This window comes from Onychomys torridus, chromosome 3 (genome assembly GCF_903995425.1).
Source record: "Onychomys torridus chromosome 3, mOncTor1.1, whole genome shotgun sequence".
NCBI lineage: Eukaryota > Metazoa > Chordata > Mammalia > Rodentia > Cricetidae > Onychomys > Onychomys torridus.
In genome coordinates, this window is record NC_050445.1 from 135,103,101 (window position 1) to 135,123,864 (window position 20,764).

Consider the following 20,764-nt stretch of genomic DNA (forward strand, 5'->3'; position numbering starts at 1 on the left):
AGCTATCAGAGAGATTACTTATGGGTTTCCTCAGTAATGCCAGTAGATATTGACTATGAGGAGACTGTGATTGTGTTTTGATTGACAGCCTGATGTTTGAATAGATTCTGGGCCTAACTGTGGGCTTTTCATGGGATGAAGTTCTTCCTTGAATTATACAATGGAATTTGTTTTGTTTTGTTTTGTTTTGTTTTGAGACAGGGTTCCTCTGGGTTTCCTCAGCTGTCCTGGAACTTGCTCTGTAGATCAGGTTGACCTCAAACTCAGAGCTTGAACTGCCTCTGCCTCCCAACTGCTGGGATTAAAAGTGTGTGTCATCACCAGCCCACTACAACGGAATATTTTTGCTTAGAGATAAAAAGAAAGCCAAGCATGGCTGGTGTAATGGCCAGAGCCTATAATCCCAGCACTTGGTGGCATAGGCAGGAAGGTGGGTTCAAGAACAGTCTTGGCTACATAACCAGATCAAGACCAGCCTAGTCTACCAAAAACATATAAAGAAGAAATGAAATATTCATATGTAGCATGGCATGATTGAACTTTGAAAATATATCAAGAAGACAACACAAAGGATCTCACGTTGTATGAGATTCTTACAAGGTTAAAGGTCATCCTACCATTGATATGGTATGCTGTGGATATGAGATATTCGGGACAGTTGATTGTGGGAATGTTTACACAACTCTGTGACCATAGGAAAAGTTGCTGAATTGTATGCGTTAATGCATGAGTCATAGCTTGTGTTGTACCTCAATAAAGGCATGACAATGTAGTTTCTGCAGCTGGTACACTCACTGTGCCAAAGTGCAGGTCCCCAGTGTCACTATCTTTAGAAGCCTTTGGCATTTCTATGACACTGCCTCTCAGTCACCACATTAGGAAAATGCATCTGAGTGACATGTTTGTTCTTAACTGAAAGTAGTTCATCTAGGGAATTGTCACTGGCTTCGTCAGGGGACATCAGTATCTTCACTGCTGGTTTCAAGTCAGACCGAGGAAAGAGCTGGCCTTGACTTTGCGTTCTTCTTCCCATAGCATTGATTTATTTCCCATGGCTCTCGAGGAAAGGCGATGAGCACTCGCTTCTCTTGCAGAGAGCCAAAGATCTGTTCCCAGCACCTGGGTCACACTGCTCACAGCCAGCTGGAACTCAAGCTCTAGGGGACCCAATACTCTCTCTGGCCTCCAAAGGTGCTGAGATGCATGCACTCGGGTGCTCACACATGCATACATATACACACAAATTTGAAGACTAAATAAAATAAAACATTAAGAAAGAAATTATTTGGGGGGGGGGGGGCTGGAGAGATGACTCGGTGGTTAAAAGCCCTGGATGCTCTTCCTGAGGATCTGGGTTTGATTCCCAGCACCCACAAGGCAGCTCAGAACTCCATGTGTAACTCCAGCTCCAGAGGATTTAACACTTTCTTCTGGCCTTCATGGTCACCAGGTACACATGCAGGCAAAACACCCATACACATAAAAACCAATAAAGTGATAATAATTTTTAAAAAGAAATAGTTTTAATTTAATTTTTAAAAAAAGAACCCTTTTCTTGGTAGCAAGTAATACAAAAAACATGTATCTATTTGCAAGTGAAAATGAGGGTACAAACCCAGTTCATTCGTTCAACAATACTGAGGGTTTTCAATGTGCTGGTCACTCTGCCAGCCTCCAATAATGTAGTGCTAAGCCAGCTGCAAAGAGGGGAGCTAGTGACAAGCATTTGGGTTGCTGTGACCACATCCCCCAACAGACAGAAATCTATCTCCCTGCTAGATGGATGTTTTAGGGAGGATTCAGGGAAGTGTGATACCTTGTTTATATACCCCTTGAGAACTCAAGAGATTTTTTTAATGGCATAAATATTAGGGCTGGGCATTCCTACAAATCCTAGCCCTTGGGAGATGGATGCAGGATAATGGTAAGTTGAAGGCCAGCTGAGCTACATAGCAAACTCAAGGTCAACCTGGGCTAGAAGAACCTGTCTCAACAAAAACTTACATAATATAAGAACATCCCTAATGAGTGGAGAAAAGTCTAAGAAATATAATAGTTCTACTATCTGTCTTGCCATCAATCTAATTTCAAGTCATGCCTCCCCATCCCCACCTCTCTTACAAGCCTGATCATCTTCTCTGGAATACAGCCTTGGCCAAGTGTCTTGGAAGGACCCATCTCTAAAGACCTCCCAAGTTTTGCGTAGAGGAATTCAGAGCTGAGTGACAACAGCCAAGACTCCCCAGCTGTTCAAGAGGCTGGAGGACAGATTAATGCGAATCTTTATTGCCAACTTGCTTCTGGCACATTTCCCAAGACTCAGACACCAAGCGGCATAGGCTGAATACTAGCCCTGCCAGGTGGGCAGGAAGGTGGGAATGATGCCTGAGGATGTAAGTGTTGTCACTGGCGCATGCTCCAGACAGCAATGCAGCCCTGATGCATTGATAACACAGGGGCCACTTTGGCATGCTGGGTGCAGGGCCCCAAACTTTATACCACAGTGGACTTCAGGGGGCCTAATTCCTCTAACTCTGCTGAGATCAAAGCCATAACCAGGCTGGAAGCTCCTCTCTGAACCATGAATTTGTATCTGAGTGGATTCACTCAGTCTCACCTGCTGGACCCTGCCAGGTTCAGAGGTCATGTAAAGTCTAGCAGAGCATGATGCAGGGCCAATGCCTGGTGGTTAGGATGCCCTGTTCCTAGGGCCAGGATGCCCCACAAACATCTACTTAGCTTTGTTATTGTATCTCTTGGTAAGGGATTTTTTTTTGTCCTAAAGTATTTATCTTACAATGTGATGACAAAATATCCTATGTTCATTAGAGAATCTTTGACAATTCTAGGAAAGAAATACAAAATCAAAATAATCTATAATGTGAGTCCTCAGAAGTAACAACAGCTAACGCTTAAACATTTAGCCTTTGCTCCACATACATGGCATTATAGAGTCCCACTTTGGGGACAATTTGAAATTATTTGGATGATGTTTGGAATTTAATGAAATTATTTGGACAATACTCATGTCATCATAAATCTTTTGTAGACCCATTCATAGTAACTAGGCAAGCTGACAGTATCATTCAGTGGTAAGATGTATGCTTGCTTTACATAAGGCCTGGGTTCCAGGAACAACAGCCCATCGTGGCTGCAATAGAATTCATTTAATCAATCCCTGGTACCAGTTATACCCAGTTTCCATTGCTATAAAATGCCATATGAGCTAGGTATGGTGGGACACCCAGCACTTGGGAGATGGAGGCAGGAGAATCAGGAATTCAAGGGATAGCCTTAGATACAGAGTCAGCTTGAGCAAGCTTGGGCTACAGGAGACTCCTTCTCAAATCAGAAACAGAAGCCAGTAAACTTGTCATAATAAACATTTCTGAAAGTGTCCATTTGCACATGGCCCTGATTCTTATTCCAGAATCAATGCCTACAATGGAGCTAATTGCTTAAAATGGAAAGGATAATTTGGGATGGAACTTGTGTAGCCCAGGCTGGCCTTAAACTCAAAATCCTCTTGCCTTCCCTTCCTGCTTGCTAGATGAACAGCTTTGTGCCACTGTATCCAGCCTGAAAAATACAGTTTTCTTAAGGGTTTCAAGACCACTGAAAAATTAAATAAAGAGGAAATACTTTCAAAGTTTATATTTTTGTCTATTTTAACATTTTTCTACCTATAGGAAAGGACACATTCTTGTCCAAAATATTTTTTAAAAAATATGGCCATATACATGGTTAAACTTACCATGAAGGCAGTGGTGTCCATCATTAGAGATAAGGATGTAGTAGAAGAGTATGTTTTGGGTGCTGTTGTAGGATAGACCGGAAGTGTCCCCTGAGACTCACATGCGAATGTTTAGTCACTGTGTAGCCATATTGAGAAGGTCTGGCCTCATCAGTGGACAGATTTGTTGATGAACCCTTGCTTTTGACATCGGGAGGCAATAGAAATTTAGGAGGTAGGACGTGATTGAAGACAGTGTGCCCTTGAGGACTGTGTCTTGTCTGTCTTGTCCCTGGCATCTTTCTCTCTCCTTCTTGGCCACCATGCTACACCACTGCAACAGAGCAGGTGACCATGGACTAAAACTTCTGAAGCAACGAGCCAAGATGAACCTTTCATCTTGTGAGAAAATTTCAGCAGGTGTTCTGTCATGAGTGGAAGACAGAGTGGCTTGAATGTCTCCCGCACTTACTCCTCATTCCTCATCCAGTGGGGGCTGAGTCTCTAGTGAACTCATTCTTTGAGTTCATGACCAGGTCCATACCATTCACACTCTCTGTATACCGTGGCTGGTACCATCGACCGGCGCAGTCAGTCCTCTGTGGAGGCGACTGCTCAGTTCTTCTCTCCAATTAGAAGAAGAACAAGAAGGGGGGACAAAACGTAGTTGCAGATATTACTCCCTAACAAAGAGAGGACCTGGCACCCTTACCCATGTCTCCAGGGACCCGAGGGAAAACACCTGAGCTACAGCCAAGTAGGGAACCTTAAGCACTCTGGAGGCAGGTCATTGGCAAAGCTCTATCTGTACATATCTACACACATCTAGAGTGACAGCTACTGGTTTGCACACTGCAGCCGTGCATGAGCTCTCCCTGCGAGCAGCTCTTTATCTCCCCCATTTATTAACAAGCTCATTTCTTGACAGGAAACTTGTCTGTAGATGCTTGTGAAATGCTTTTATATAGGGAAGATTAATTTGTCTCAGGAGGGGACTGCCCACTCACACCGAGGAAGCAGTTCCAAAGAGAAATCCTGCTGGAATAACAGAAGGATATTGTAATGTCCACACAGGAAGGACATTACATTAGAGGGCTCCCCACGGCCAGGGCTTTGGGACCCTCCCACCTCACCCCATACCTGTGACTGATGCCTGTGCCTGCAGCACTCCATGGGAACTGTCAGGGGCTGGACTGTGGCTCGGGGGTAGAGCACTTGCCTGGCATTTGTGAGGTTGTGAGTTCTGTCCTCAACTATGCCAAAAGAAAAATTAAATCAAAAGAGATGAGTGTGTTGTTAATAGCAGCTCCGTCAAAAGTCCAGAAACACCATTATCAGTTCCAAAATAAGAGACCCATCTCCATGGAATTTTGGTCAATGTCAAGAGGAAAGAACTTCACCTGCCTTGCTTTGTCTGAACCAGCCCCTTTACAGACACAGACACAGACACACACACAGACACAGACACACACACACACACACACACACACACACACATCCATTGAAGACTGAGTCTCACTGTGCGGATTAGGCTGCCTTGAATTCATTCACCATCATCCCCAAGTGCTGGGATTACGGGTGTGTTGCTAGGACACCCATCTTCTGGTAGACTTTCTTTACTTCATCCTATATTCTGATGCACCCCTACTTTTCAGGGAGTTACAGTCCCATGGCCCACCATTTAATGGGAAATCTCACGAAGTAAAACTGTGTTTCCTGTAACGAACTCACTGACCACCCCAGCTCTGTTGGCTGCTGCTCTTGCGCTACCGGGGCCGTCCTTGACCACGGTCCAGCACCCCCAGAACACTCGGACTGTGTAGTGGTAGCCCAGCAAAATTCCAGGTGTTTTCTACTGAATACTTATGACTTTTCTCACTAACATGGAGTAACAAATTGTCTTGCTGAGGGCCAGCAAGAAGACTCAGCAAGGGAAAAGCACTTGCTGCCTAAGCCTGGATCCCACAGAGGCAGGAGAAAACCAGTTCCTGAAAGTTGGCCTCTGACCTCCACAGGTGCCCTGTGCCACATGTGCCCAAACACACATCTTATTCACAAACAATAATAAGAAACACTTTTTAAAAATTAAACCATACCCTAAGTCATTTTCAGTCAGGAACCTATTGTGTGAAATATTTCCTTGGCTTTATGTAATATGATACCTCTTGGCTTTCACAGTTTCTCTGGCCTACTTTCCCTCACTGTTCCCCATTACCTGTAAGGGAGACATTTAATTGAGGTGGTAGCTTACAGTTTCAGAGGTACCGTCCATTATCATCATGGTGGGACATGGCTGCATGCAGGCAGACATGGTGCTGGAGAAGGAGCTGAGAGTCCTGCATCTTGCAGGCAACAGAAGTGGTCTGTCTCTCCGGGCATGACTTGAGCATATACGAGACCTCAAAGCCCACTTCCACAGTGACACACTTCCTCTAACAAGACCACACCTTCTAATAGTGCCACTCCCTTTGGGGGCCATTTTCTTTCAACCCTCCACAGTGTTCTTATATGTTGCTGTGTTCTCAGTGGTAGACTATGTAATGGGAAACCTGACAGAAGCTTCAAAAGCCAGTCCATGAGAGAGCATAGGATGACAGCAGGTACTCCCATGAATGATTTCCCCTCCAGCCCTCCTAGAAGGCATTGTTATTGCATCTCATTCTGTCCACAGGAAGTGGAGGCACAGACGTGGTAACTGACTTCCTGAGGGTAACACAGATGTCAGAACCAGACATCGCCCATGAGCCCACAACCTAGAACATCCTAATAACTAACCTGCTTCATCTCTAACAGTGTTTTGTGTAGCTCCGAGTGCTGAGATTCAGAACCTTGCCAGGTAGCATAGGTCTGTAATCCCAGCCCTGGGGAGGCTGGAGCCAGAGGATTGACACAAGGTCAAGGCTAGCCTGGCTTACATATTGAGTTCCAGGCCTGGCCTGAGCTACAAAGCAAAAGATTATCTAAAACAGAAGATTTGACATCGTAACTACATTCAGCAGGTGTGACATATGTCACTTTATTCAGAGTTGTTTTTTTTTTTTTTTTTCCTTTAAATATTTGTGATGGAAACTTTTCAATCACTTCTCAGCCTTTGGCTAAGATCAAATGTAGATGACTGTGCTGGATTTTCATCACAGTGACAGAGGTACCTGAAGGAATAACTTAAGGAGCAGGTGGTACAATTGCTGCCCAGTCTGTTGCTCTCCACAACGTACAGATTAAATCGTTTAATTTTTTTTTTTTTTTTTTTTTTTTTTTTTTTTTTTTGGTTTTTTGAGACAGGGTTTCCCTGTAGCTTTGGAGGCTGTCCTGGACTACCTTTATAGACCAGGCTGGCCTCAAACTCACAGAGATCCACCTGCCTCTGCCTCCCAAGTGCTGGGCTTACAGGCGTGTGCCACCACCGCCCCACAAAAAAATAAATAAATAAATAAAAATAAATAAAATAAAAAGGGGTGGGCAATAACTTAAGCAGGGAAGGATTTATTTTTGCACATGGTTTCCATGGCCCCTGTCTCCACTGGGTGTCAGTTAACAGAGACTCACGGCTAGTCCAAGGGTCTCCTCTGAGCATATCATGGAGAAGGAGACAGAAACTGTGTCAAAAGCTGAAAGCAGCACTGTTCACAAACCCGCTGCAGCTGTGGCTACCTACACAGGACTAGGCCTGTCTGCATTTCATTGTACATAGGGAGGGACTCTTGGGACCCCCTACCCCTCACAGAAGGACTGGGGACAGGAAGACTGCCACACGTCTGAAGCTACCCTGGGCTTGGGCTATAGTGTAAGGCTGTTTCCAAAGACAAAAAAAAAGAAAGTGAGAGAGAGAGAGGAAAAATGAGGGACAGACAGAGAGAAAGTCCATACGCTCATGTTCTTCCCTCCACTGGTCCTAGGCATCTACTAACCTATCTTTTGTCTCTTCTGGGCATGTAATTCCTGGCCTTTTGTGTTCAGCTACTTTCACTTAGCACAGTGTTTTCAAGCCTCAGCCCTCAGCCTCCTGAAGAGCAGCACACTTCAAAGGAGGGTTGAAAGCATCTTCTCGTAATTCCTTATCATGCCAGGAGGCTTTATTATTATTTTTTTAATCTATTCCAGAGTCCTTGTCAAAATAGCTATGTAGTTAAGCTCTCCTCAGACTCAAAGTGGTCCTCCTGCCTCAATCTCCCAAGTGCTGGGATTACAGGTGTGAGCCTGGGTGGCTCACTGGGCATGTTTTCATTTCCCTTGAGGATATACCCAGGAGTGGTCACCCATGTTAAACATTTTGAAGAAGTGTGGTCTGTTTCCACAGAGCAATCAGGAAACCTGCAACACTGACCTCTGTCCTCTACATGCCCACCCTCATAAGTGCATGCGCACACTCATGCACAGGCCCGCATGAACACATCCACATACCATCCACACAAACAAAGAAAAGGAAAATGTGGTGAAGCTGGGACACTGTAAACAGGGCTATCAGAAGCAGCTGAGGGCGGGCGGGCCTTATTAAGAGCAAAGGTGCAGGCTGACAACACATCAGATATTCCACTCTGATGAGAGGGAAGTTACTTGTATGGAGAATTGTGTATTCTTTAGGTCACTGAACACAAAGTCAGATACAGAGTGTTTCTGAGCATCTAAAGCTGCAGGAGAGTTGGAGCAGCTGTTCTGAACACCCTGACAGATGTGCTGGTGAACAACTCTCCCCAAAATGAACCTTGAGTTCGCACAGCCCCAGATCTAACCACTGGGCACAGGCAACAAGTGAGGCAGAGAAACAGTGAGCTCCTGTGGGTTGACATTCAGGAATGGTTCTGCCTTGGAAGCTCGCAGGACTGTATTCAGGATGTCAACCAGGCCCAGACCATCTATACTATAGATCTAGAGACTTGACTGCAGATAAAGGGGCCTCTTTCCTGACCACTCACTCAAGCCTGGAGCATCATTACACATCTGTGGTCCCCATCACTCCCGAAGCAGAGGAGTGCTAGCATCCAGGAGTTTAGGGCGGCGTGGCCAGCACAGCTAAACTCCAACTTAGAGACAGAGAAGAGAAAGACTCACGCCTACAAGCTAGCTGGTTGGCCAAGAATTGCTGCTTCCTGTTTAAGACTCAGTCTCCTGCCATTTCCATCGGATGCTAGACTGATGATGTGGCAGCCAGCTCCCAGAGCAAGGAATTCAAAAGACAGCAAATGGCAATGTCTTCGAAGACACTGCCCTGGAAACCGCACAGCACCAGAAATACAGCATTCTTGCTGCTTGAGCAGATGAGCCAGGGTGGGAAGGGACAGTGAGAGGTGTGAACCCCAGGAGGTCATCTTGCAGGCTAAATTCCTGACACCGTGAGTGGCTCTACAGGACAAGTGACTTGGCTTGTGTAACACATAAATTACAAGGGGAATTGAGACATAGTAACCAAATGCAGTGTCGGTGAGTGGCTAGCATTGACTGACTGTACATGAGATCATGGTAGACGACTATTGTGAACATTCTTAGGAGTTATATGGTGATGTTATTCTAAAAAGTCTTCCCCCCTTTTCTTTAGTGTGTGCTGAATTTACTCCCCAAAAGTAGAATATAGATAGAGGAAAGCAATTTTACAGTGGAGAGGCATGACGTCATGAGCTGTTTTGTGTTGCTGTAACAAAATGTCAGGTGCTGGGCACTTTATAGAGAAGAATGGTTTTGTAGAGTAATGGCACTCACCCGTAATCCCAGAACTTTGGAGGCAGAGGCAGCAGAACCAGGAGTTCAAGGTCAGCCTGGCTGCTTAGTGAACCTGAAGCCAGCCTGGAAAACAGAATGAAGAAAAGAAAGACACAGGGCTAATTCAACTCTGTGAATATGTGGAGGCGTAGCATTGGCAGGGCTTCTGATGAGGCATGGTGTCATGGCAAAAGAACACGAGAGAGAGAGCGAGAGAGCGAGAGCGAGAGCGCTTTCACATGGTAAGAGTTGAAGGGAGTGAGGAAAAACTAGTCTTTCTCTTTTGTAACAACTGGTTCTCTTCTGTCTATTTATCTATTGATGATTGATTGATTGATTGATTGATTGATTGATTGATTGAGACAGTTTTATTATGCAGCCCTGGTTGACGTCAAATTCATAATCCTCCTGCCTCAGCATCCTAAGGTCTGGGATTATAGACACGCACCTCCACATCTACCTAAAAATTAGTTTTTGTTAGAGCCCCAAGTCAAAAGAACCTGGCTGGATCCACTAGTACAGGCCTCTAATCCCAGCTCCCTGGGAGACAAGGCCAGGAGGTTCTCTCCAGCACAGGAGTCCGAGGCAAACCTTGAGCAATACAGTGAAATTCCATTTCAAATGAAACAGACAGATACAGCCATGGAGCTAAGAACGAATCTGTGTGGTTCATCAAGCATTGCCTCCCTGAAGGTCTGGACCCAGAAGCAGGTCATTCTACAGAATGCCGGGTCTTGTGGTCCTTTTGCTCAGGATCATTTGTAGTCTATTTCTGTAGTGAGTCAGGGGAGCTGGGTGTGATTGTAGAGCATGGAATCCCAGCCACTAGGGAAGCTAAGGATTGCAAGTTTGAGGCTAGTCTGGACAATTTAGTGAGATGGTCTCAAATCCAAAACAGGACTGGGGTCGTAGCTCAGTGGTGTAGTGTTTGCCTGGCAGCCCACAGCCCAGGTTCCTTCCTCAGGACTGTAGAAGCAGATCAGCAGTGACTCCCTTGAGCTCTGCTGGCACTGACCCCCCCACACACATACACACACAACCCCGTCACCCAGAAGACAAGCGTGGTTTCCTGACAATGTAGCATCTGCACTGTTAAAACCACCTAGTGAGGGAGAGCCTGACATTTATGGAGACTTGGACAATTTCACTTGCCCACTAAGTAGTAAAGCTAGATTTGACCCCAATCTCATTGCAAAGTCCTCATCTTTCATTGGTTACAGATTAACCGAAGTTCATCACTAATGTAAATGGGGGAGCATTTTGGCTGATGGCAGAGGCTCTGAGCCTTCGGGTTTAAGGAGCCCTGGAAGGCAGACTAAGCGAGGGACACAGAGAGCTGCTAAGAACAGGGGAGGTTCTTTGTTTGGAACCCACCAGTTATTTCTCAAGCCCCACCTGCCACTAGCCAGTTCACTCTGCCCAGAGGTTTTCCTCTAGAATGGAGACAGGCCAGCAGAAACCCCTCTAAATACACCCCCACCAAGCCCCAGGCCAGCTGCAGGTTAAGATAAGCTGAGCTGAGGGAGAGAAGCCAGACCCATGACACCCTGCCACTCCTTAGTGACATCCATCCACAGCAGACACGGTCCCTCCTAATACTCAGGGCTCAGCCAAAAGGCCTCTGGTTTATACGACCAGCCCTACCGAGCTCCTGAAGGACTGCCCTCCCAGAAACTTCTATAGTCAGAATTGGTCCCAAACTCTGGCCAAGGTGGCAGATGAGTCTGTATTCAGCCCTGACAGTGGTATCTTAGCTATTACGGCAAAGACAAAGGATTGGCCCAATGCCAAGACAAGTTGTTGCCATGTGTGAAGCCGGAATGTGAGGGTGACAGGGCTATTTTTGCCCTATCTGAGGGCTGTCAGCAGGCAGGAGGTAAGGGAGATGCTACAGGAAGCCCTGACATCAGGCACAGTACTGCTGGGCCCCACACCCGGCAGGACCCACAGCTGCCCTCACTGTTCACAAAGACAGTGGATGGGAGGGGCCATCACTGCTCTGGATCCGGAGAAAGAAGCAAGGAACCATGGGCTCATCATCCACTTTGAAAAGAGAAGTCCCTCAACACTGTCTGTCCTTTCTTCTGTCTCTGTGGAAAATGGCTTTGTCCTGCGACCAGTTCAGCAATGAATGTGAACTGAAAGCGACCACGGCCCGGCAGGGCAGGCCTCTCGATAGCCTGGCCCGGGGGGCCAACAGGTTGTCAGAATCAGGACCTGGCTAATGTGCCCACACAGATTACCAAAGTGCCCTTTCTGTACACAGAGGCCACATTCCTGGAAAGTTGCTCCTGAATTGCATCCTGCTGGGTTGCAGAGCAGGATGGGGAGATTCCAGCCTGAAACACACGGAGACTGTCTCCCAAGCAGAAGCAGGGCGCTCTCTCTCCTCTGTGCACATCCTCAGCATCCAGCCAGTCACTGTCATGCCTCTTCTTTCTCCACCCCTCTGTAGATGGCCTCATTTCCATACTCACCACCCCAGTATGGCTGCCTAGACTGACTCCAGGCTGACCTCTGTGCTGCTCCCATTATGTCCTTCTGAAGTACGACTGTGTGATAAAGCAGGTGGCACAGGTTTGTAAAACCCACTGAGGAGGCTGAGGCAGGAAGATCACAAATTCAAGGCCTACTGGACACAGAGTAAGTTCGAGGCCAGACTGGCCCACTTAGGGAGACCTTGTCTTACAGGAAGAAGGGGTATGTAAAAAAGGAAGAAGAAGAAGAAGAGGAAGAGGAGGGGAAGGAGGAGGGGGAGGAAGAGAAGGAGAATAGTGGGGATACAGTTGAGTAGCAGCATGTGTGTGAGACCTTAGGTTCAAATTCCGGTGTCTGAGGAAATACAGTACAACTGGAAGCATGTCACTCAGGAGTGCTTCTCACGGCTTGCAGCAGGCAATGGCCTACTTGGTTTAGTCTTCCATGTCTGTCTGTTCTGGGCTAAGCATCCTCGCTTTCCTTGATCGGCAGGTTCCACACTCATGGATTCAGCCAAGTAGTTAAAGAAAATATTTGGAAGGCTGGGAAGCAAATGTGGATACTCTGCGATTGTATGGAGTACTCTTTGGTTGTTGTTCTATTGTTTTGTTTTGTTTTCTCAAGACAGGGTTTCTCTGTGTAGCCCTGGCTGTCCTGGAACTCGCTCTGTAGACCAGGCTGGCCTCAAACTCAGAACTCTGCCTGCCTCTGCCTCCCAGAGTGCTGGGATCAAAGGTGTGAGCAACCACCTCCCAGCTGTTGGCCTCTCTTTTAAGCCCTCAATACACATCAAGGAATCAGTCCTTTAATGTGTGTGACAGTGTTTTCCCATCTGTCACTGTCCTCTGACTTTAGGGAGGGTGCTGGGTATGGAACCACGGAGTACTGCAAGCTGAGCTGTACTGTGGCCTTGAGTGGTACCCCAGCCAGTCTTCTGTGTGGCCACATAAGGCACAGCCAAACCAAATCAGACAGCAAACTGCTTGATAGCTTGGTTTCATCTCTGACTTTTTTTAACAAGAGGAATTACCAATTTAGGTCCTTTGTCTACAAACTGAGGATGAAGGTAGTACATGAAAGTTGCTGTGTGTGTGTGTGTGTGTGTGTGTGTGTGTGTGTGTGTGTGTTCACACATTTATGTTGTATGTGTGTGTGGTGCATGCACGTGAGTGTGGGTGCCAGGGCCTGTGCACACATATCTAGAGGCCAGAAGAGGATGTCTCCCCACCTTATTGCCTTAAGACAGCCTCCTGTTCAGCTGGAAACTCACTCTCTGGCTGGCATGACCTCTTGGGTTCCACCTATCTCTGTCCCCCAGTACTGGTATTTAGACACACAAAGTCATGCTGGGATTTTTCTTGGGGGGGGGGGCTAGGGATTTGAACTCAGATCCTCATGTTTTTATAAAACGAGCTCTTGTTACTGAGCTATCTCCTCAGACCCTCATAGGATTATTATGAAACAAAATGAGCTTGTGGTCTGCACAGTGTTTGCCATGAAATATTGCGTTCAAATAGTTTTCATTTTTGTGCAGTGACACTTCTTGGTCTTATCCAGATACAGTTGCACATTCCTGTAGTCCAAGCTACTTAACAGGCTGAGCCAGGAAGGTCACTTGAGTCCAGGAATTTAAGGACCTCCTAAGCAATGTAGCTAGGCCTCCTTTAAAAAAAAAAACCAAAAAACAAAAACAAAAACAAAAAAAAAAACTTTATTGTTGTTGAAGCCAAGTATGGTAGCATATCCTTGTAATCCCACTACTTGGCTGAGGCCAGCCTGGGCTATACAGTGAGCTCCGGGCTAGCTTGAGCAACATAGTAAAATCCTGTTTCAAAAACAAAGAGCCAGGCAGTGGTGGGGCATGCCTTTAATCCCAGCACTTGGGAGACAGAGGCAGGCAGACCTCTGTGAGTTCGAGGCCAGCCTGGTCTACAGAGCGAGATCCAGGAAAGGCGCAAAGCTACACAGAGAAACCCTGTCTCAAAAAGACAAAGAAACAAACAAGATCCTTTAGGCTTAAAGGTCCCTTCCTAATGCTGTGACCCTTTAATACAGTTTCTCATGTTGTGGTGACCCCCAACCATAGAATTATTTCAGTGTTACTTTGTAACAATACTTTTGCTATTATGAATCCTAATGTAAATGTCTGTTCTCTGATGGTCTTAGGTGACCCCCATGAAAGGGTCGTTCAACCACAAAGGGGTTGTGACCCACAAATTGGGAACTACTGCTTTAAGGCTTATAAATTTCATGTCATGCTTATAACATTTTCTTCATCCTAAGATTTAAAAAAATATATTCCCTGGGGTTGGGGATTTAGCTCACCTAGCAAGCACAAGGCCCTGGGTTCGATCCTCAGCTCAATATATATATTCTCAGAGAATGTTGCTACTGTGAAGGATCTTTGGAGGGACGGTATGGCAGCCTTTGAGTCTCAGCACCAGAAAGAAAGCTGTTAATAAAGATATAGGGTCTTTTCACACTGGGACTTCCCTTCACTTCCCTATTTTATTGTCTGTAAGTTAGTTTGACTTTTCACAGGCTCGGATCCCTGGCCCCAACTCCCAGAGGCCTGCCTACCACATCATATGGAAGCCCAGAAAAAACTACTTCCAAGGCACACTTTAATGAACTGGACCCTCGAAGACACAGTTTCAGGTGTAAAGAGTGGGCCTGGGAACTAGCAAGGTAGTTTTCAAGCCTGTAATCTGAGGAGGTTGAGGCAGGAGAATGGAGAGTTTGGGGCCAGCCTGGGCTCTGTAGCTGAAGTTTTCCTGGTCCTGCCTGCCCTTGGTCAGGACAAATCTCTCTCACCCGCCAATCCCGCAGCGGCTCAGACCCAACCAAGTAAACACACAGAGACTTCTGTATGGCCATGGCAGGCTTCTTGCTATCTGTTCTTATATCTTTGTTTTTTGTTTTTTTAAGACAGGGTTTCTCTGTGTAGCTTTGCACCTTTCCTGGGACTCGCTTTGGAGACCAGGCTGGCATTGAATTCACAGAGATCCGCCTGCCTCTGTCTCCTGAGTGCTGGGATTAAAGGAGTGAGCCACCACCACCTGGTCTGTTCTTATATCTTAAATTAACCCATTTCAATTAGTCTATAAGTTGCCATGTGGCTCATGGCTTACCAGTACCTTACATCTTGCCTGTCATGGCGGTGGCTGGCAGCATCTCTCTACCCCAGCCTTCCTGTTCCCAGAATTCTCTTCTCTGCTTGTCCCTCCTATACTTCCTGCCTGGCTACTGGCCAATCAGCATTTTATTTATACAGAGTGATATCCACAGCACTTTGGGCTCCATATTGAGACTCTCAAAAAGACTAGAACCGGAAAGGTGCCTCCCATTTCTCATGTTTTAGCTGTCACTAAGTGGCAACATTGTATCAACACACAGACCCACCCGGAAGTGTGTTCCCACCAGTGTGGGAACTGACCCGCTGGCACCGCTGGCACCAGACACATATCTTCAAAAACTTCATGATGGAAAGGACCTCTTTTGAGGAAAGAAGCACCTACTTGGTGATAGTTCAAAGGATAAACAGGGCACCCCAAATAGTGGGAACAAGACGGCTGTCTATCCTACAAATATGTATTCCATGCCTGTGACATGCCTGAGACCTTTGCTGCAGAGGCCCAAGGTTGGAGAGTCGGCTGGGTTGTTCCCAGAGAGGAAGAGGAAGGATAGGGAGGTAGAAAGCAACCAAGAGAGGTCATCTCTCAAAAGAGCAGAGCTGGAAAGCCCAGGGACCTCTCCTTGTGGTTCCAGATATTACTGGCCAGACAGCCCTGAGCATGACTTCATTTTCCCAGGTCTGGGCTTCGCTTATCCTTAAAGGCAGCCTGGCCCCAGGTCCCAGGTGACTGAGTCTGTATATTTGCTCACATGCACATGCCCTTTCCTGAGTAATCCATCACATATTTTACACCCTCTGTGTGTTTTCAGTTACATTAGCAATTGTTCTGTCTCTCGAGGCTTTGTGCTGGCTTCAGCATGTCTATATACCTAGGGCTCTGCAGCCAGCCACCGTCTCAAGACCCGATCCAGATGTCAGGGTGTGCAGCCTCACCTGCTGACCCAATTCTGACCCCTGACCCACTCTGGTTTCGTCGTGGATCCAGGCCAGGACTTAGTCCACTCCCACTCTACCCAGACATAGTCTCCAGAGGATTATAATGTCGGTTCCCCTTTGGTTACTTTGTCCGTTGCTATGGCACCTCTATCCTAGGCAGTTCTACTGTCTGCAGGCAATAAGGGCTTGAAGTTGGGATGGGTAGGTCCCTTCCATGCAGATCTGAATGCCTCTCCACACCTCTAGAGCCCAAGGAACCGTGTCCCCCAGTGCCTCCTTCCTGAGAACAGTCCCTGAGGCAGAAGAGGGCTGTCTCCTTACGGCCCTAGCCTGGGGAGGACATTGCTGGTGATGGTAGAAGGTTCTCTCTGTTTGAGCTCTTTCTCTGTTTATAGAACAAGGCTAGACACAGGCTGCAAACAATACCCCGCTGCAGGGAAAGTGCCCACTGTTTAAAACCGAATGCCTTGAAGTGGTGTCACCCTCTCCAATGAGAAGGGATTTCCGCTCTGCGCTTCCAGCTCTAAAGGTGTCTACATTTGTGCTTTTTACTGCTCCTTAAACTTGGCTCTTGGGAAATGAGCCGAGACCTTTTAGCCTTGCTGGCACACGGCCTGAGAGGAGAGAGTCTCCACTCACCCCAAACAGAAGGATCAAGCCAGACGAGGCTGGGAAATCTCAGTATGTAGAGAACAACTTTGGGCCAGGACACAGAGTGGACACCACCTGGGACCTGTGGTCCTCTTTGCCAGAGATCCCTAATCCTTCCCTCTTGTATTTCCAAGAGGGCTGCTGGCTTCTCTGGACCTGTTCAAGAAGGTAGCCCTAAGACAGCCCCCGCACTTGGTTTAGTGCTCTGCTGCCTTCACTTTTTTTTTTTCTTTTTTTCTTTTTCTTTTTGGAGACAAGGTTTCAAGTTGCAACCCAAGCTATTATCAAACTCACGGTCTTCCTTTCTTTGCTCCTAAGGGCTGGTATTCCAAGTGTGTGCTACATTCCTGGCCTCAAACATGTTAGATAAGTGGTTTACCCAAGAGCTATATCAACAGCCCCATATCTGGCTTTTTTAACACTTAAAATCAAACCATCAGGCTGGCAAGATGGCTCAGTGGGGAAAGGTACCGCTGCCAGGCCTAACTACTTGAGTTGTCTCTCTGGGACCCGCGTGGTTGACAGAAGAAAATCACCTGGAAGTTGTCCTTTAATGCCTCACCTACGCGTGAGAAAAGCATGTAAGAGTGTTCATCTTAACTGTCAACTTGACTGACGTTAGAATTGTCATGGAACCCGCTGCCACATCTGGGACTGTGTTTCCAGAAAGGTTTAACTGATTTGGAAAGATCTACCTCAAAGGCAGGCAGCACCAGACTTGGGTCCCTGCAGCCCAGGGCAGTGCCCCAGGGTAAGGAGGCAAGTATCAACCTTGCATGTCCTTACCTTCTGAAAATACAGAGGAACTGAGCCCTGCCTGTCACTGCACAGCTATCCAGGTGTCCCTGGATTGTCCCTGTCTGCTGCCGAGCACCTGCTGCCTTGAGCCACTTGCCTGCCAGCAGCTTTGGGTCTCAGATGAATGCTGGGTAACAGAATGATGAATTACTAAAGCATCTGGCTTCTCTGCTTTCTGAGTGTGGACACAATGTGATCAGCTGTGCCTGGCCCTGATGCCAAGTCTTCCCTGCCATGGTGGACCATGCCCTCAAACTGTGAGCCAGGACAAAGCCTCCCTCCTTTAAGCTGCTCCTTAGCAGGTATTTGGTCAACAAGAAAAGTAACTATATAATACATTATGGGAGCTTAGCAGAACATGTGCCTAGTATGTACAAGATTCTGGGTGTAATTCTCAATACCAATCAATAAACAAGAAAAAAATAGAGAAAGCAAAGGAATAAAATGAATCTGTCCATAGGGACTGAAGAGATGGCTCAGTGGTTAAGAACTCTTGCTGTTCTTTCAGAGGACTTGGGGTTCAATTCCCAGCTCCCACATGGTGGCTCACAGCTGTCTGAAACTTCAGTTCCAGGGAATCCTATGCCTGTTCCAGACCAAAGACATCAGATATACATGTAGTGCACAGATATACATACAGGCAAACACTTATGCACATGAAATAATAATTTTTTTTAAAAAAGACTCTGTCTTAGGATAGCCTAGAGATGAGACTGTTACAGTTTACTCTCTATCCTATCAGGCTTAGATATACATATAAATAGATATATTTATAAATAGGATGATAACATCACTCTTTTGTAATATTATTATGCCCTTTTTAGCAGGTGACTAACAGAGGTCCCAAGTCACATGGCAACTTGTCAGTGCTGAGTCCCGACTCCAGTGTCCTGAGTGTCCACAGCTCTCAAACTCCATATAAACTAGCAGGACACACACCTGGGAACAGAGCCCTGGCAAGGAACAACTGGCTTTCACATGTAAGCCCAAACCTGCCTGGTGTCCCCAAGTCCAGCCTGAGGAGCTGGCCTGGCCTGGTGCTCAAGGGTTCTCTGGCCTTGGTCTTACAGGAAAGCCATGGGATAAGAGGAGTAGCTGTCTAGCAGAAGGCTCGAGAGAGCAGATGCTAGGTGGCAGACAGGGACCGTACATGGAACAACCAGATAGCTGCGTGGTGACAAGCAGAGCTTAGTATTTTTAGAAGGTGAAGGTATGAAGGGTTGACATCTGACTCCTTACCCTGGGTCACTGCCTTGGGCCGCAGAGAATATTCCAGGCAGGACGATGCCAGTGCTGAGGTGGGATCAGTGTACACAGGCGATTCTGCATCCATCCATCTATCCACCCCTGGTATACTTACTGGCCACAACACATGTACAGAATATGTATATGTTCTCTGGACACTAGAGAACTGACTTCCCTGGAGCTCCAACCTTCATGACCAGGGCAAAAGAACAAGAGCTGTGAGTGCTGGTCAGCACGGTTCAGAGGTTGGGAGTTTGGAACACTGACCTCAGACAGACCCGTGTTCAAATCTTGACTCTACCTCCCAGCTGTGTGACGTTGGGCAAGTTAATCTCTCTAAGATTTCCACTGAGGGTTTTGATGAACAATGAATGAGAGGATGTATATAGAGAATTTGAAAGAACATAATGCACCAGGCGTGGTGGCGCATGCCTTTAATCCCAGCACTCTGGAAGCAGAGGCAGGCGGATCTCTGAGTTTGAAGTCAGCCTGGTCTACAGAGAGGACTCCAGGGTTGTCAGGGCTATTCAGAAAAACCTGTCTCAAAACAAAACAAAACAACCCAAGGAAGAAAGGAAGGAAGGACGTAATACTAAGTTAACAAGGGTATTAAAGAGCCGCTGGCGAGATGGATCAGCAGGTAAAAGCATTTGTCTTGTGGGCCAGCTGATCTGAGTTCACTCCCTGTGACCAGGGAAAGAAGCCAGATGCAATGGTGTGCATCTGCAATTCCAGCATCCCTACAGTGTGATGGAAGCGGAAAGGGAACGCAAAGGTTAGCCTGGAGAAAAAGGTACGGCTCAGAAACACGAGAGGCCTTGCTTCAACAAGGTGGATTTCTGTAGTTGGAGACCTTCTCTCCAGCCCCCACCAAGCCCTGTTAGTCCAACAACCCACTTGTAAAATAAACACACAGACATTTATATTATTTAAACTGCTTGGCCATTAGCTCAGGCCTACCATTGTCTAGCTCTTACTCTTATATTTAGCCCATTTCTATTAATCTATACTTTGCCATGTGGCTCATGGCTTACCAGTACCTTATTTCTTTCTTTTCACGGCGGCGGCTGTCCGTGTCTCCCTCCCCGCCTTCCACTTCCCAGAATTCTCTTCTCTGCTTGTCCCGCCTATACTCCCTGCCTAGCTACTGGCCAATCAGCATTTTATTTATACAGAGTGATATCCACAGTGAGAACCACCTCCCAAATTGAACTCTGACCTCCATCCTTACATCCCTTTCCAATAAATAAATACATTTATTTATTTAAAAAGAAGGCATACTAGAGCTGGAGAGATGGCTCAGTAGTTAAGGGCATTTGATGCTCGTCCAGAGGATTCGTGTTCCTTTCCTAGCACCCACATGGTGATTGGCATACATTTGTAACTCAAGCTCCAGAGGATCTGATGCCCCCTTCTGGTTTCTGAGGACACCAGGCATGCACTTGGTGGACAGGTGTACATGAAGAACACTCATACCATAAAAAATTATTTTTTTTTAAATAGGCCTCAGTCAGGCCAGGCATGGAAGTACATGCCTATAATCCCAGTTACTCAGCAGGTAGAGGAAGGAAGGTTGTTGAGACCAGGAATTCAATGCCACCTGGGTAACAGTCATGGGGATGAGCATCTGTAACCCCAGCACTTGCAAGGTAGAGGCAAGAGGATCAAGAATTCAGGTCATCCTCAGCTACTATGCTAGCCAGGGCCACAGGAGACTGTCCCAGCTATAGGGAACAGGCTGGGGATGGGGCTCAGTGGGTGAGAGGGTGCTGCTCCCATGCACAAGCTTTTGTTTCTGTCTCTTGTCAGGAATACAGAGAAGTGGCCAGTTTGCCAGAGCCTGATGCTCGGCTGTTTCCCGTGGGAGTCCCTTGACCTTACTTAGTAAACTGTGTTATGGGTTTGCTAAATCCAAACTAGGCCTATGCTGGTTTCTGGTGAGAGGGAAGTCTTCCAGAAGACTCCTTCACCCACCAGGAAGCAGAGAAGCAGCAAGGCTTCATGGTGGCCTGAGGTCACCCAGCAAAGACATGGAAGGCGGGCTCCAGTCGGATCCCGGGCTCCACACACAATTCTGCCATTGCTTGCTTGTG

General features: G+C 46.8%; 1 protein-coding gene across 3 annotated transcripts in view; it reads left to right on the top strand.

Moving 5' to 3' along the window:
• Positions 1-20,764, top strand: part of Ninj2 (ninjurin 2) — an 82,509-nt gene that overhangs the window by 47,033 nt on the left and 14,712 nt on the right. The window contains exon 2 of one of the 3 annotated variants that reach the window (XM_036182267.1): positions 11,883-12,070. The exons of the other annotated variants lie outside the window; for them this stretch is intronic. The gene's annotated coding sequence lies outside the window, so the exon portion shown is untranslated. The remainder of the gene's footprint in view (positions 1-11,882; positions 12,071-20,764) is intronic. 3 annotated transcript variants of the gene reach the window in all.